The sequence below is a fragment of the Microcebus murinus genome, chromosome 15 (genome assembly GCF_040939455.1).
Source record: "Microcebus murinus isolate Inina chromosome 15, M.murinus_Inina_mat1.0, whole genome shotgun sequence".
NCBI lineage: Eukaryota > Metazoa > Chordata > Mammalia > Primates > Cheirogaleidae > Microcebus > Microcebus murinus.
Window position 1 is genome coordinate 53794672 of NC_134118.1, and position 15058 is coordinate 53809729.

The 15058-nt window shown below is 35.5% G+C and overlaps 2 long non-coding RNA genes across 4 annotated transcripts in view; one reads left to right on the plus strand and one right to left on the minus strand.

The window, feature by feature from the left end:
* LOC142876362 (uncharacterized) overlaps nt 1-7327 on the plus strand; it is a 99125-nt gene extending 91798 nt beyond the window's left edge. For 2 of the 3 annotated variants that reach the window (XR_012923251.1, XR_012923252.1), the window contains 2 exons: nt 6296-6427; nt 7098-7327. This is a non-coding gene — a long non-coding RNA (uncharacterized LOC142876362). Of the gene's footprint in view, nt 1-1019; nt 1079-6295; nt 6428-7097 lie in introns of those variants that run through there. The other variant, XR_012923253.1, reaches the window with a different exon arrangement.
* LOC105885836 (uncharacterized) overlaps nt 1-15058 on the minus strand; it is a 406927-nt gene that overhangs the window by 340864 nt on the left and 51005 nt on the right. The window lies entirely within an intron of this gene.

Here is a 15058-nt window from a genome sequence, read left to right on the forward strand (position 1 = left end):
TCTATGCTACTCTCTGTCCTAAGTGATAATTTCAGGGATCAGAATTAGCTAGATAATCATCATTTCACTACACCAGCCTCACTGCTGCAGATGCTAGCTTAATCAATACATCACAATAGTTGATTCTAAGTAACAAGGGTATATAGATATGTGTTAATATGCATGACCATAGGAAATGCAGTCTGTAATCTTCTGGACAATTGGACACAAGCCCTGCATTGCTTAATTGACACCTTCAGAATGGCCTCTGCTCTCATGCAGCATTCTGTTGATGAAACCAACAGACAGGACCATTGAGGACTTCCTCTAGCTGAGTATAGATCTACTTTGATCACCGAAACCCATTGGCAAAGGATGTCAAGTCATAAAGTATAGCTATGTGGCTCAAGTGGATTGAGCAGTTTTTAAAAATCATACTGAAAATACAATCTAAATGAAGGAACATGGGGAATTATCAAAAAAAATCAAGGCAGCTATAGATAGATTAACACAATGAACTTAAAAAGGCAAGCATTGAAAAATGCAAGGAAAGCCACGTAACCAAAAACAGACAAAACATATTATCACAAACCCAGAGGGAAAAAAAAGAATATAATTAGGATAGAGGATGGCAAAAGCCCTATGCTGAGGCTTTGAAGTGCTAAAAATTCTAAAATGGCATCACAGAATATATTGCTTAGAAGAGTAAGATTTTAAAGTAGCAGACCTGATTGTAAGCCTTGCTTTGGTGTTTCTTTAACTGTAGGCTTTGGAAAATTTACCTAATTTCTCTGATTTATGTTTTCTGCATTTGTAAAATGAGGATAACAATACTTCCCCACTGGGCTTTTGAGAACTGAGTGAAATAATGTAAATAAAACATACCTGGCACAGAGTTCCCACAGAATGAATATTTGTTTTATTTGAGTGATTGAGAAAAGGGGAGGAATAGGCTCAGAGTTTGAATATATGATACGGTGATAACCAAAGACAGGGAAAGCAAAGCTAATCAATTTCTATTTTACTTCCACTTATTTTAGTAAAGACAGTGATCCTCACATTGCAAAGGATGGAACAGACTTGATTGTCAGAGGACTGGTGTATAAATTAGATAAAGGTAATGGTTTTCTCTTACCATTTGCTTAAGTCTCCAAGCACAGATGAAATGCTTGCAAGGGTAGTAAGAGAGCACCTATGTGCAATTGTGGAGTGGCTATTGGCAGATATCTGAAAAATAGGTGAAGGTTCAAAAAAGTTAAATATAATTTAAAAATCTCCCCAGTTTTTCAAAAGTGATAGGAAGTGGATTCTGGAGATCATAGCATAATATCCTCTATCAGCCTTTGCCTCCATCTCCTGTTCTGCTTTTCTTTGTATACTCCTACTCATCATAGATGAACCCACCAATAAATCCACCATGGTCAGGCCTCCATCCAGAAACAATTTTATTGAGACAAAATATATGTTCATCTTATCCTACCAGTAAGAATTAGAATTTAATCTTTTATGTAGATTCAACTTCTCATGGCCCTTTCTGCTAAATGCCCTTGTCCCTACTCCTTTTTGAAATATTCTGGTAACTTTATATTCATCTCTGGCAAAATTTTAGAATGTCATCCAAGAGGAGGTGAAAAACAAGACTTCAACATGGTAAAAAAAAAAAAAAGGCACTTATTTGGGGTCTTATGAATTACAATTTGGAAAACATAGATTTGGCTAAATACCAAATTGTGTTCTTTAAAGACGGAGTGGTGTATGGATTTTTAAAAGGATGCCAAGAGTGACTGAACAAAGAATTTATGAATAAGACCCCAAAGGCAATCACAGCAACAACAAAAATAAATAAATAAAAACTGATCAAATCAAAAAGCTTCTGAACAGCCAAGGAAACTATCACAAGAACAAATAGACAATCTACAGAATGAGAGAAAATATTCACATGTTACAAATCTGATAAAGGGAGCAAAGGACATGAACAGAAACTTTTCAAAAGAAGATAGATTAATGGCTAACAAACATATGAAAAAGTGCTCCACATTTATAATCATCAGGGAAACGCAAATCAAAACCACAATGAAATATCACTTATCTCCAGTGAGAATGGCCTTTACTAAAAAGTCCCAAAACAATAAACGTTGGTGTGGATGTAGAGAGATAGGAACACTCCTACGCTGCTGGTGGGACTGCAAAGTAGTACAACTTCTGGGGAAAGCAAGATGGAGGTATCTCAAAGAAATACAAGTAGAACTGCCATTTGATCCGGCAATCCCATTACTGGCCATCTACCCAAAAGACATTCTATAAAAAAGACATCTGCACCAGAATGTTTATAGCAGCACAATTCTCAATTGCAAAGGTATGGAAACAACCCAAGTGTCCATCAATACATGAGTGGATTAATAAAATGTGGTATATGTATACCATGGAGTTCTACTCAGCCACAGAAAAAAAAAAACAATGGTGACCAAGCACCTCTTGTATTAACCTGGATAGAGATGGAACCCATTCTACTAAGTGAAGTATCATAAGAAGGGAAAAACAAACATCACATGCACTCACCATCAAATTGGTATTAACTGACCAACACTTAAGTGCACAGATAGTAATAACATTCATCAGGAGTCGGGCATACGGGATGGGGGAGAAGGGGTTTGGCACTTCTAATGGATGCAGTGCACACCGTCTGGGGGATGGACATGCTTGAAGCTCTGAATCAGGTGGGGCAAGGGCAATATTAGTAACCTAAACATTTGTATCCCCGTCATATGCTAAAATTAAAAAAAAGGAACTATTATTGGTGGAAGCAGCCATAGTTCATTGGTTGTCACTAGTCAGGAGTTGCAGTGCTGGTGAAATTCAGCTGTTTTCTAAGATGTTGTGGTCATTGTAGTTTGACCCGGTTCAAAGGCTCAAGGTAAGTTCCTGGTTCCTTCCTTCCTTCCTTCTTCCTTCCTTCCTTCCTTCCTTCCTTCCTTCCTTCCTTCCTTCCTTCCTTCTTTCCTTCCTTCCTTCCTTCCTCCCTTCCTTCCTTCCTCCCTTCCTTCCTACTTTTCCTCCTCCCTTCCTTCATTCTTTCCTCTCTTTCTCTTTCTTTGTTTTCCCTTTTATTCAAGGTTGCAGGTCATTCAAGTGGTCGTCCTTAGAATGGCTTCACTTTAGAGCTTTGAACCAGAGTGACACCATTTTGTATATCACATTTCACAAGAATAAATTCTTAAATGGATGTTTTGTGGGCATTTTTCAGCTAAAATAGTAATTACTAGCAGCTATAATGGCTCCACTGAGAACAAATCATACCAATTTCATTTCCTTTGCAATAGAATCCCTACATTAGGAAAGAATAATACCCTGGACAGAATAAATATGAATTTCAGGAAAAAAATGACCAATTTTCCCATGATTCTTTAAGAGATTTGGGGGCTAGATGATAGAATTCAGGAGGTTCACAGCTACTTGAACTATAGCCAAATAGTAAATTAATAGATTGATTATCGGCCTCAAGGTAGAGTGTTAGTTGAAACGTACTTCATCCTGCCCAGTTCCAATTTTTCTCAGTGAGCTAATTAAGTCATATGACATTTTTACTAAATAGATAAGGCATTTTTATTAAATGTATAGATGACTAACTTAAATATATCCATTTACTGACAATAAATTTTTAAAATTCTTGCGTTAGAAGAGTGGACTGCAGCTATTCATAATATTGTATAACTTGAAAAGAATAAATATAAAAACTGAATAATGGTTCAAAAATCAACTGTAGAGAGATCTAAGAGCAGTCTTTGTTTAAAAAAATACCTTTCTTTTGGGGGGAGGGGGGGAAATGGGCATTTATTGAAACCTTAAAATCTGTACCCCCATAATATGCCAAAATAAAAAAAATAAATAAAAAAAAAATACCTTTCATAAAATAGCAATAATATGCAGCTGCTAAAATAAGTAATGTTAATTGGTGTGTAGATAAATATCAAGAGCCAAAATAGGAAAAGTAATACACCCAATTCTGTGAATTTTTCCCTCCAAATCCAAAACACTACACTTTGTCCTGGGCTCCACATTTTAAAAAGATACTGACATGCTAGAGTTGTCTAGAGGATAGCCACAAAAATAATGACAGGTCTACAAATTACATCATTTGAGGAATATTAGAATTAACAAAGACTAGAAAAATTAAGGCATACTAAGGACATAAAAGCTGTGATCAAATATTTAAAAAACTTAAGAAGAAAGATTAGAATATACTGCAGGGTAGCACCAAATGTCAGAACTAAAATTAAAACTATAAGCAATAGGAAGATAAAATTCAGCCCAGCACAATTTCCAAGGAAATAAAATTATAACTGTCTTACAAGAAAGTAAGCTTCTCCTCACTGAGATATCCCATGTATAGGCTGAAATGACCACTAGCGTTCACTCAAGTATTAGGGGAGTCTGAACTGGGTAACCTCTAAAGTTTCCTTTTACCCCAAATCCACTGGGCCATCAGCATTTCACTTTTAGGAGAAATCTTTGAATGCAATTGTTCCCAATATTTGATTGCAGCAAGCCCTATTTTTAAAAGTTAGTTTCCTTTATCTAGTAGCCCAAAGGTATATATTTATTGTAGAATTAAAGGAGAATTTTTTTGGAATTATCAATAGATTTTCATGAATATTTCTTTACGGACACTCCCAAGAATGGAGGAGTTCATCATTCATAAGCTGTGACCTCTGGACTAGTTTCTTTACTTGGAGAAAAATTGAAGTTCCACCTCATCACACTTATACTTGCTTGACTTCACAACTGCAATATGCTCCTCTAGAGAGAAGTTCATTGTTGGTGTCATGAGCATCGATCGATGATATCTAAGCTGCTCTCACAATGATTACACCATCCCTCACTCCCCTTAAGTTTCACGGCCCAGAGCATGCCCAGGGCTTACTGCAGGCAGACTTGTTCTGATCAATGCAACACTAGCATACAGTATGCGTTTACACAGCCAAAGGCAGCCAGGGTCCCAGGGCTCTCCAATTGTAGACAGAATTTCAGCTTTATTAGGTAACTGTCAAATTTGCCTTAGTGTCTCTTACAATTTTAAATTGGGAAAAAATATAAATGCAGAAAAGCTATAATAACTTAACTTTGCAATCTGTTGTAATAAATGTGTGCACTATGAACATACATTATGGAAATCAGATGGGGAGCCCAGAGAGTGATAAAAGAGTAAGAAATGTGAATGTGGTGAGATTATAAAAATTATAAGTGTTGTATATCAGGAAATGTTTTTCTTTTTAAACAGACCTGTCAAGTTTCCTGCTTAATATTTTGAGGAGCCACCCACCCCTCTATTTACCACCATGCACTCTTTATTCAAAAGGCACAATAGAAAGTTAAAACCCTAAGAAATGGTATACATAACTGAAAGTTGAGGAAGGAGGTATTATGGTGTGAAGGATGATACTCATATATAATTATTGTCTCCATTGAGATCCAGACATGGACATGATTGTCTTAATTTCCTTATATAACTTTTCAGTCTTTGTATACAAGGCCCATTGCATGTTCATTCCAGGGTATCTGTCATTAATCTTGAGTTCCAAAAGGGAAGATCCCACATCTATAAGCTTCTTTTTGTATAAGCCTCTGGTTGAGAGGAGTGAGGTAAGGAGTAGGGAGAAGAGCATTCCTTTAAAAGCTAGTGGAAAAAATTCTTTAGTTAACAAATGTGCTGTTTAGCAAATAATAGCCTTGAAAGGCTATTTTTATATGTAAGCATAGTTCCTTTGGCATGACCAGAACAGACTGCGAATAAGACAAAGAAAACTGTAAAATAAATAAAGAAAAAACTTTAGTTCCTACTAGCTGCCGTATAAAGAGAGGCTGAAAACAATCCTCGGAACCTGGAAAAGCAGAACACCAAAGTGGCAGGAGCCCATATGACATAAGGACAAAAACAGCCAATGATAAGTCCCTGGAGGTGATCTGGCCACATTTAAGGATAGAGATAGCTAATGTTCAGAATAAATTGTCTCTATTAGTGTGGAATGACAGACATTGGAGACTCAGAGGGGTGAGAGGATTGGGGGAAGTGGTTGATGAGAAATTACTTAATGGGTACAATCTACACCATTTGGGTGATGAATACACTAAAAACCCAGATGTCACCACTACGCAACATATCCATGTAACAAAATTGTACTTGTACCCCTTAAATTTATACCAAAAAGTCTCTCTATTGTGCTCTGATGAAATATACAATCTCCTTCCAAAATGAACTCTTACCTTCAGTATCAATCTATTCACACAGTTGTACACAATTGTCTTTTGTGAATTTCAGTATGAAAATTATGGCGTAGGAGCTTTATGGCCCATTTGGATCAACTCAGAACAGAGAAGGAAAGAAATGGAAAAGATTATAAATGAAAAAATCAATGGAGAATTTATCAGATTCAACAAATTGGAATAAGAGGTGATTAGAAGGAATTCATTCTGAGATTATTTGGAAATATTGATTTAAAAAACCATAGATGAATTGGAGGTGGGAAAGGGATTGTATTTGTTTAAATACTGCATGACAGAAAGACCCAAATGGGCTGCAGAACTTGAAGACAGTGGTGTGGCTGAAATCTGAAGTAACCACATAAAAATTGGCTATTAACATATGACTCTATTTTATTAAAGTAAACAGCTGTTCTCAGTCTGTTTCTCAGAGATGCTCTAAGGTCTGGCATGGGATAGGAGATAGAATTGGGCAAGCTGAATGGGAGAGACTCTGACTCCCAAGTATACTTCAACTAAAACAGGTCCAATTTTGTATGGTTTTCAAAATGAGATTCTGCACAAAATTTTAATTTAAATAAGGGCCCTTATATCAATATCTAAGTATACTTTTTAGTGTTGTCTACTGTTTAAATATATGTTTGATATTGCTCAAAATACCTAAACATTGGCAGAATCAGACTAGAAGGTATTTATAGCTCATGGTGTAAATTGCAATTTTCCAAAGAGATGCAGAATGGATGGAGAAAGAAAGGAGAATGAGGAAAAAAGGAGAGAGCTGGTTATCAGTCATCAAATTCAAGTTTTCTTTAATTAATTTTTAATTCATACCAAATTCTACCTTCTTGTCCCAATTCCAGAAGTTTTATCCTTGGAGATTTCGTCTCATTTCCTAGTTTCATGACAGTTTCTGTAACATTCAAATGAAACGGTTGTATCTGTTGTCCCATGGTCTCAAGAACACAGTCAACCTCATTGCTGAGACTAGATGGCTGCTCACCTCTTCTTCCTGGACACACATCTAGACTATAGTTCCCAGCCTTGCTTATGATTAGCTGTGGCCATGTGACTGAATTCTAGTCAACAAATAGGGGTGGAAATAAATTTCACCACTTCTATCCCTGGACCTTTAAAACTATCCATAGTCTTTTCCCTTCTACCTGCTGGATGTTAATACCCAAGACAACCTTAGAGTCTCCAAGCCGAAGATGGCAGAGCCTCCAATCACCCTGGATCTGTGAATGGCTACGTGGAGCAAAGCACCTCAACAACCTGGAACTACCCCTACATTTCAGCACTATGAAAGCACATTAGAGTTCACTTTTTATGACAACTGATGTTACCTTAACTAGTACAAATATATAAGTTCTCTGGCCTGTTTTTTTCTCGTCTTTAGCCATTTAGAAAAACTTGAGAAATGTCGTATTAATTACATCAATTAAGTTTCACAGGGACTAATAGAGATGACAATAAAATTGGTATTTATATACCAAACATGGAAATAAAATTCTATTAATATTCCATTTGGGGCCCACAGAGAAACCCATAAATTCATCAAACTACACTTTCTGTTAAGGCTGCTATATAGCACTCAGTGCCGTAGCAGTTGTTAAATACTAAGCAACTTGACAACCAAGGGTAAATCATTTCTCTTGCTATACTGGTGGAGATGCAGCAGAACAAAATCCCACCTTGAGTATTTGAGGTGGTTCATGAGTTCTATTTTGGAATTCTCTAGTTGTCATTCTCAATCATTGCAGCATGCTTATTTGTTCTCAAATATCTCTTTCATTTGTAATAATTCACACTTCTTTAACATGGGAGAACCCAAGTACATACTCATATACTCTAATTTATATGCTTTCTTTAGGCACATTCAGAATAAACTATCTATGAAATGGTAGGTGACCTTTTGAATTTTTCTTTCATAATAAAGGGAATCTGGCTGAAGGGATTAATTGATACTCTGGGTAACATAAGATTCTGTGATTTTTTTTTTTTCTAGAGGACCCAGAGGAGAGTAAAGCAGTAAAAATTTAAATACAGCTTGTCCAAAGGAATCTGCCACAATATAGTGTAGAATATTTAGAAACCACAAGTGTAAAATGCAAGATATGCTTATACATCAGATTGTTCTCAGTGAGATAGTTATTAAAACTCATTTTAATGTCAGAAAAGCTTTATTTCAGGAAGGTTTTTATTTTATCAGATTCTTTCCTCATTTAGTCTCAAAAAATGCAGACACAAAATCAATGAAAATATACAATGATGGAGCAGGTAGATACAGTCTCAAGCTTTGGTTCTGTACAACATCTTCAACTTACAGCAGCATTTAAATTTTCCATACAAAGAGAGAGGCTAAGGAGAGAAGTAGAGAGGTATTGGACATGAAATTTAACCTTTCCACTTGTCTCAGATGCAGAGTAGTCATTGAGTAACTTGACTTCCCTTTTTCAGTTTAATGAAAAAAAAATACATTATCACTTCTTTTTGTGCAGAAATACAAATAAAATCCCATCTAAATGGTATTGCTGTTATAGGGATAAGCAGGTAATCTTACACCAGTCTCAGTTCAGACTGATTGCTCCATCTCTTTACTAAGGAAATACACTTAAAAATGCATTTAGCTTAGAGGAGTCTAGCAATAATGCCTGCCTAATAAAAACAATTTCTAGTGTCTTCAATAGGCCCTGATAACAAAGTGCATAACGGCCGCAAAAGAAGTAGCCCAATGAGTATCCCCTGCTGATGGTGATTGATCCAGTCTCATAATGAAGTGAAAGCTTTTTTAGAGCCAAAGCAATTTTTACCCACATCCTTTACCAGGAGAAACCATAATGAATTGTGTTAGTTGCCAGCAGTTATTGAAAATTTCATCTTAGAATGTTAGCCAGATGTCATTATATCAGAATTAAGTGCAGCCTGAGAGCCTTTCGTTAATGTACAGAATCTCTTCCATCACTGTTCTGGAGTTGGTTTGGGTCTACCTCCAAATATTACAGGGAAAGGAAAGAGGCTTTAAACTACAATTGATTAAGTGCTTTATGCACATCACATCTTGTTTCTTTTCTTATGAGTAATGTAATTACCCAAATGTTAATTACTTAAATGCAGTTTCAATGTATACATGTTACTTTAATAAGTGAAATAAAAATATTCTTAAAACCTTACACTGACCTCTGATGTTTCCTAAAAATTTTAAACATTTTATATCACTTGCAACCTGAAAACTGTTTAAGTAATTTTTTCATATTATTCTGGGTGAAAATATGAAAGGTATAAGAATTATTTAACATTCTAAAAGATAAGTGAATACTAAAATCATTGGTACACAGAAAAAATATTTCCATTTAAAAGGTTTTATTTAAATTTACTGTCACATAAGAAAAAAATTTTTTTCCTTGGGGCCATGGTGTTTTATTACAAAAATACAATAAAAACTTCGAAAACAAAATAATTTTTTTCAATTTAATGAAATTTGTTATTCTTATTGTTTTCTGTGCATGAATTATATGCAACTTGAAAAATAGTTCTTGTGGCTTCCAAGGTAAAGAGATGTGTGAGTTACATATGCTTCACAAGGCCCCGAGCTCAAAACTAGCATGAGTTAAATATAACTCACATGGCAGTTAATGTGTTAATGGATTCTCTAGCCTAATATATTGAAATCATGTGATAGATCCCACTTTACATTATTTCATGTCATCAAACATAATCACTTTCCTTGACTTGAATCTTATAGAATTACTGTCAAGCTATATTTGGCTGAGAATCTGTTTATATGAAACTGATTTGTAGTTTTGCAGCTAAGTAAAAAGATAAATCCATCCACTGCCTGTCATCTCACCTTTTTTTATGAAAGACTGCAGGATGAAGTCTAGAACACATAAAAAAAGATTTCTTTTGGCAGCTTCGTTTTCATATATTAAACCAGAGTTTTCAGCATTTCAGATGGAATGTCCTCTCAACTGTGCTTACGAAAACCATTAATTTTCATTTCTAACATCAGTATATTTAAGTTGACTACATATATTCAGATGCAAAGCAGATCACTAGCTTTAGAAAATGGTTATGATATGAGAAACATTATGAGTCAGCCTGTAGTATGTGAAATTATGTAGCCTGGTTACTTAGAACTCCAATTTCTGCAGGGCAGAAAAGAAAACATGGCATCTTCATTTGAGGCACACCTAATGTTAAATATGTTCAATCCTCAGGTGCATCAACTCAAGTTATAGTAAATAGTATATTCCAACTAAGAAAGCTTTAAAGTTTAACTATCAGAAGGAATATATTTATCTAAATTGAAAGTGTCATTTGTTTTTAAAGCATACTATTCTACTTTTACCTAACACTGGCATATGGATTAAATTAAGTTCCTAAAGTGATTGTAAAAGCTTTGCTTTTTGTGTATTTTAATCAACAACATTATCTTTTGGATCAGATTAAGTAAAAATCTGAGAATTCCAGAAATGTAAACCACACCATGTATATATGTGTGTACATGTATTTCTATGTGTGGTATTATTTGTGAGGAGGTTAGTAGTTATAAAGTTTTCTGTGACCAATATATTCATACTAGATTGTGTCTGCTGTCTGCATAAGGAATTAAAAATTATGAATCCAATCAGTTCATTAATTAATTTGCTTAGTGATTTTCTTTCTATTCTGCTGATACAAATGTTTTTAAAATTATTACATTGGACATTGAAATAAGGGAAGTTATAGTTTATTTTTTTATGTGTGTGTTTGTGTGTGTGTGCATGCGCATGTATCCATGAATAGGTGTGTCTTAAACTATGCACACCAAATCTTTTTAAAGTGTAACATTTGGGGAAAAAAATTTAATGTAAACATTCTACTTAGCGCTTCTACTCAACATCAACAAATCCCCTCAATACCATCCCTGAGCACTAGGAGAGTTAAGATTTACAGTTGAATCATAGCTGAGAGCATGTTTTGGAAAAAATGCCTCTCTGCTGTGAATAAGATATTTGCTGGTACTATGACTTGAGGGGATAGCTATTTGGAGATCGCTACAGGATGTTTCTGCCAGGAAGAAGACAGAATACACTACAGCTGCGGTCCCTAAACCACAGGGTTTGGGACCAGGCAGGGTAGCAGAGCTCTGCTCCTCTCTCCACCTCCCAACCCCCAACCTCTATTCCGTGGAAAACTATCTTCCATGAAACCAGTCCCTGCTCCCAAAAATGTTGGGGACCGCTGTTAAGGTGAATACTGGTCTTGCCCTGAAATATGAGTCTGTCCCCAAAATAATAAATTCCTAGATTTAATACTGTATAAGACATTGTTTCATACATCAAAAACTCTCCTTATCTGGCTTCCCTTAGGGAATGAAACCCTATGAAAGAAATGAAGTTCCCCCAATATACACACACACACATACACACACATATACCCCAAAAGCAACACACACACACACACATACACATATACCCCAAAAGCAATGCCTGCTCTGATAGTGAACCCACAAATAAACATATGCACAAAAAAACAAATATTTTTTTTACAAATGCCTCATTATAGGTTAAAAACATTACCCTAGAGTCCTGTAGCATCCCTGTACAATTTGAGTAAATGTTTCTCTGCCTGTAGATGTGTATTTTTAATAGCAACCAGTGCAGTCTACTTGTCTATTCTGAAAATTCATTACCATTCTTCTCCCTTTCCTATTTAGAGATCATATTTCTTGTACTTTTAATTTTGGTATTTCTTCGCACCTATAAAGGGTAGCAGGTGGTCTCTTTTGGAGCCTGAATTATTCTATGTGTGTGCCAAGTAAATTCAGAGAGCTGTCTTCTCTCTTCTGTAGCCCCTTTCTAGAGGGAGCTGCTTTTAGTGGTGGGAGATTTTTTGATGTCTCTTCTTATTTGGTCCCCAGTGACTGCACTGAACCTGCCTCTGACACTATGGGTCTGAAATAAAGGTCCTATTCATGGGAAAATTTCCAAGATGGTTTGCTCATCACCTAGAAACTATTTGCAGCTTATGAGAACCTACATTTACTTCAGGACTCTATTAGGGAAAGCATAGTACACAATTGAGGTTATCTGTTTATGTTTTCAACATTATTTGATGTTATTAAGACTAAAGACCAGAGGTTAAAACACTGTTGATATAGAGCCATTAAAAAAAAAAAATGTACTGTTAACCTAGCTTTAACATGTCTATGTGTTAGGTGGGAAAAATCTCTAATCTACCTGACCCTCACATATCTGTGTTTCAAAATGTTCTTCCAAAATAGCAAATCTGAAGAAAGGTTTTATAATGATTTCTTGTATTATTTATGGAGTGGTCATTATCATGACAGAGTCTATGATGTAAGAGTGGCTGCACTGCATCTTAAATTTCTAATTCAAAGACTCTTGATTACCCAAATTTCTCTTGGTAATGTCTGAATTCTACCTCTTATTGGCTCAGTTACATTTTTCAAAGTTTTATACCTTTGCAGCATTTTTCTCAGTTTGAAAATAACCTATTTGGGCTGTATTATAATCTCTCACAGATTATTTTTTGATTAATTATAACAGTTAAAATTCTGTGTATAACTTTTGATTCCCCCAGAACTTAACTACTAGTAGCTTACCATTGACCAAAAGGTGTGACAGATAACAGTCAATGAACACATGTTTTATATATGTGCTATATGTTGTATTTCTAAAATAAAGCTACAGAAAAGAAAATATTAATATTAAGAAAATCATAAGGAAGAGAAAAATATATTTACAATTACTTAAGTGGACATGAATCATCATAAAAGTCTTCATCCACATCATCTTCATTCTCAGCAGGCTGAGGAGGAAGAACATGAGGGTGAGTTGGTCTTCCTGTCTCAAGGGTGCAGATACCAAAAAAAAAAAATCCACATAGAAGTGAACCCAGGCAGCAGTTCAAACTTGTGTTGTCCAACAGTCAACTGTATGTATGTGTGTATGTGTGTGTGTGTGTGTGTGTGTATACATACATTAGTCTCAGAAAAGATCAGACTTTCTGATTAGACTTTTACACATATACTTACACATCTATGTAAAAACTCATCATTACTAAAAAAAAAGGCTCAAATCATATATTCTGATTTATATCACATGGCATTCTTTTCATATACAAGTCATGGCTTCATTGGAGATTTGGGTAGAGAAGTTTTCTTTCTTTCTGAGTTCTCAAAGATTGACGAACCAATTAATAACAGAGGCATTTGTCACATTGGCAGCTCTGTAGAATTTCGGTTTTATTCAGTCATGTGGAGTGCCATGTGGAAAAGACATTTGCTCTCTGCAATCAATAGCTTTTATATTCAACGTAATATTTCCTTTTGTTTAGAAATATTACGTTGACTATAAAAGCTATTGATTAACGAGGCAGAAAATATACTTACCAATTACTGCTTTAAAGAATAAGAATATAAAGTGCTCTCCAGCTGAAGTGGCTACAGCTGGTGACGTACAATAAACCACCACACCGGTATTTGTTTCTCAGCTCACATAGCGTATCAGAGAGGTTCCAGATTCTTCTTAAACAAATGCCTGCATGTTTATTTTTTCTTTCAGGTTAAAATCCATGGTAGAGTTTCAGCAAAAATAAATAGGAAAACGTGAGGCCGGGATGCTTGTCGAGAGACTGCTGGTCTAAAGAGCCTGCTATGCGATCAGCTAAAGAAGTCAGTGGCTTTTTACAGCTGCACTTTTTCAGAGGCTAAATTTTTCAGCCCATGTGTCCTGCCCACAATTTATAAGAATGCCAAGGACACTGGAATGTTGCTTTGGTAAACAATTACTTTAAATATTGCAGTTGGTCTAAGCCATCTCTCCGCTTTATATTCAAATGCACACACACAAATACACTCTCCTAGATTAATAGATTCTGTGGTCTATTTACACACTTTCAATCAACCCAATTCTCTGTACTCTGTAATCAGCCTACAATGAGTGATCTTACCCCCTACTACTGTTCTCTTAGGGAGAGAAAAAGATCCCCTCCCATGCTCCATATCCACCTTATGTATTGCTTTTCCAAGCTGCAAAGAATTCTTTTTTCTCTGTTGGTGTTCCATTTAAATCTTGTATACTTTTGGTGATGCCATTAACAAGTCCCCAAGGAGCCACACCATGCCTAAGAGAAGATCAAGACTGCCTAAAGAAAGACCAAGAATGAATAATCTAAAGTTCCTGCTCACCCACCCTGGGGCTAGTCCATGACTAATTTCTAACTAACAAGCAACTCTTTCAGATCCCACTGTGTTTGTCACACACCAAATTTCAGCCCAGATATTTCTCTCACTACTCATTTTCTCTCTAGCACAAACTAATTGCTGCATGCAGCAGCCAGACTATGGAGACTCAAGGGGTGTGGAGCTTTAGAAACCTAACAAATAATAATAAATTAATAATTTTTAAAGAAACCATCTTAGCACAGAAACTATCATTGCTCCACCACCACACATTTGGGGCAATAGTGTTCTACTCCACCCCACACCTTTTCAGAAGAAAGCAAATCCTTTTCTACTTCTCCATAGCTAAATATTAATGTATCAGAGATGATGTCTTTACTTGCCGTCTGGCTTTCTGACAGGCTTTGGGTTTTAAATCAAGCATGAAGCATGAAAAGTTGTAAATATCAAAAGTCTGACAAAGCACTCCTTTAATATTTGCAAGTTTCATTTATTTTAGACAAAGTGTTGGATAAATGAAATCAAGACTTCAACATATCTCTGATTTATATTCACATTTATCCCCTTTCTCAGAAACTTCTCTGCTCTTAGACAATTTCTGCATCATAAAACCAAAGAAATTTCTTAGGAAAA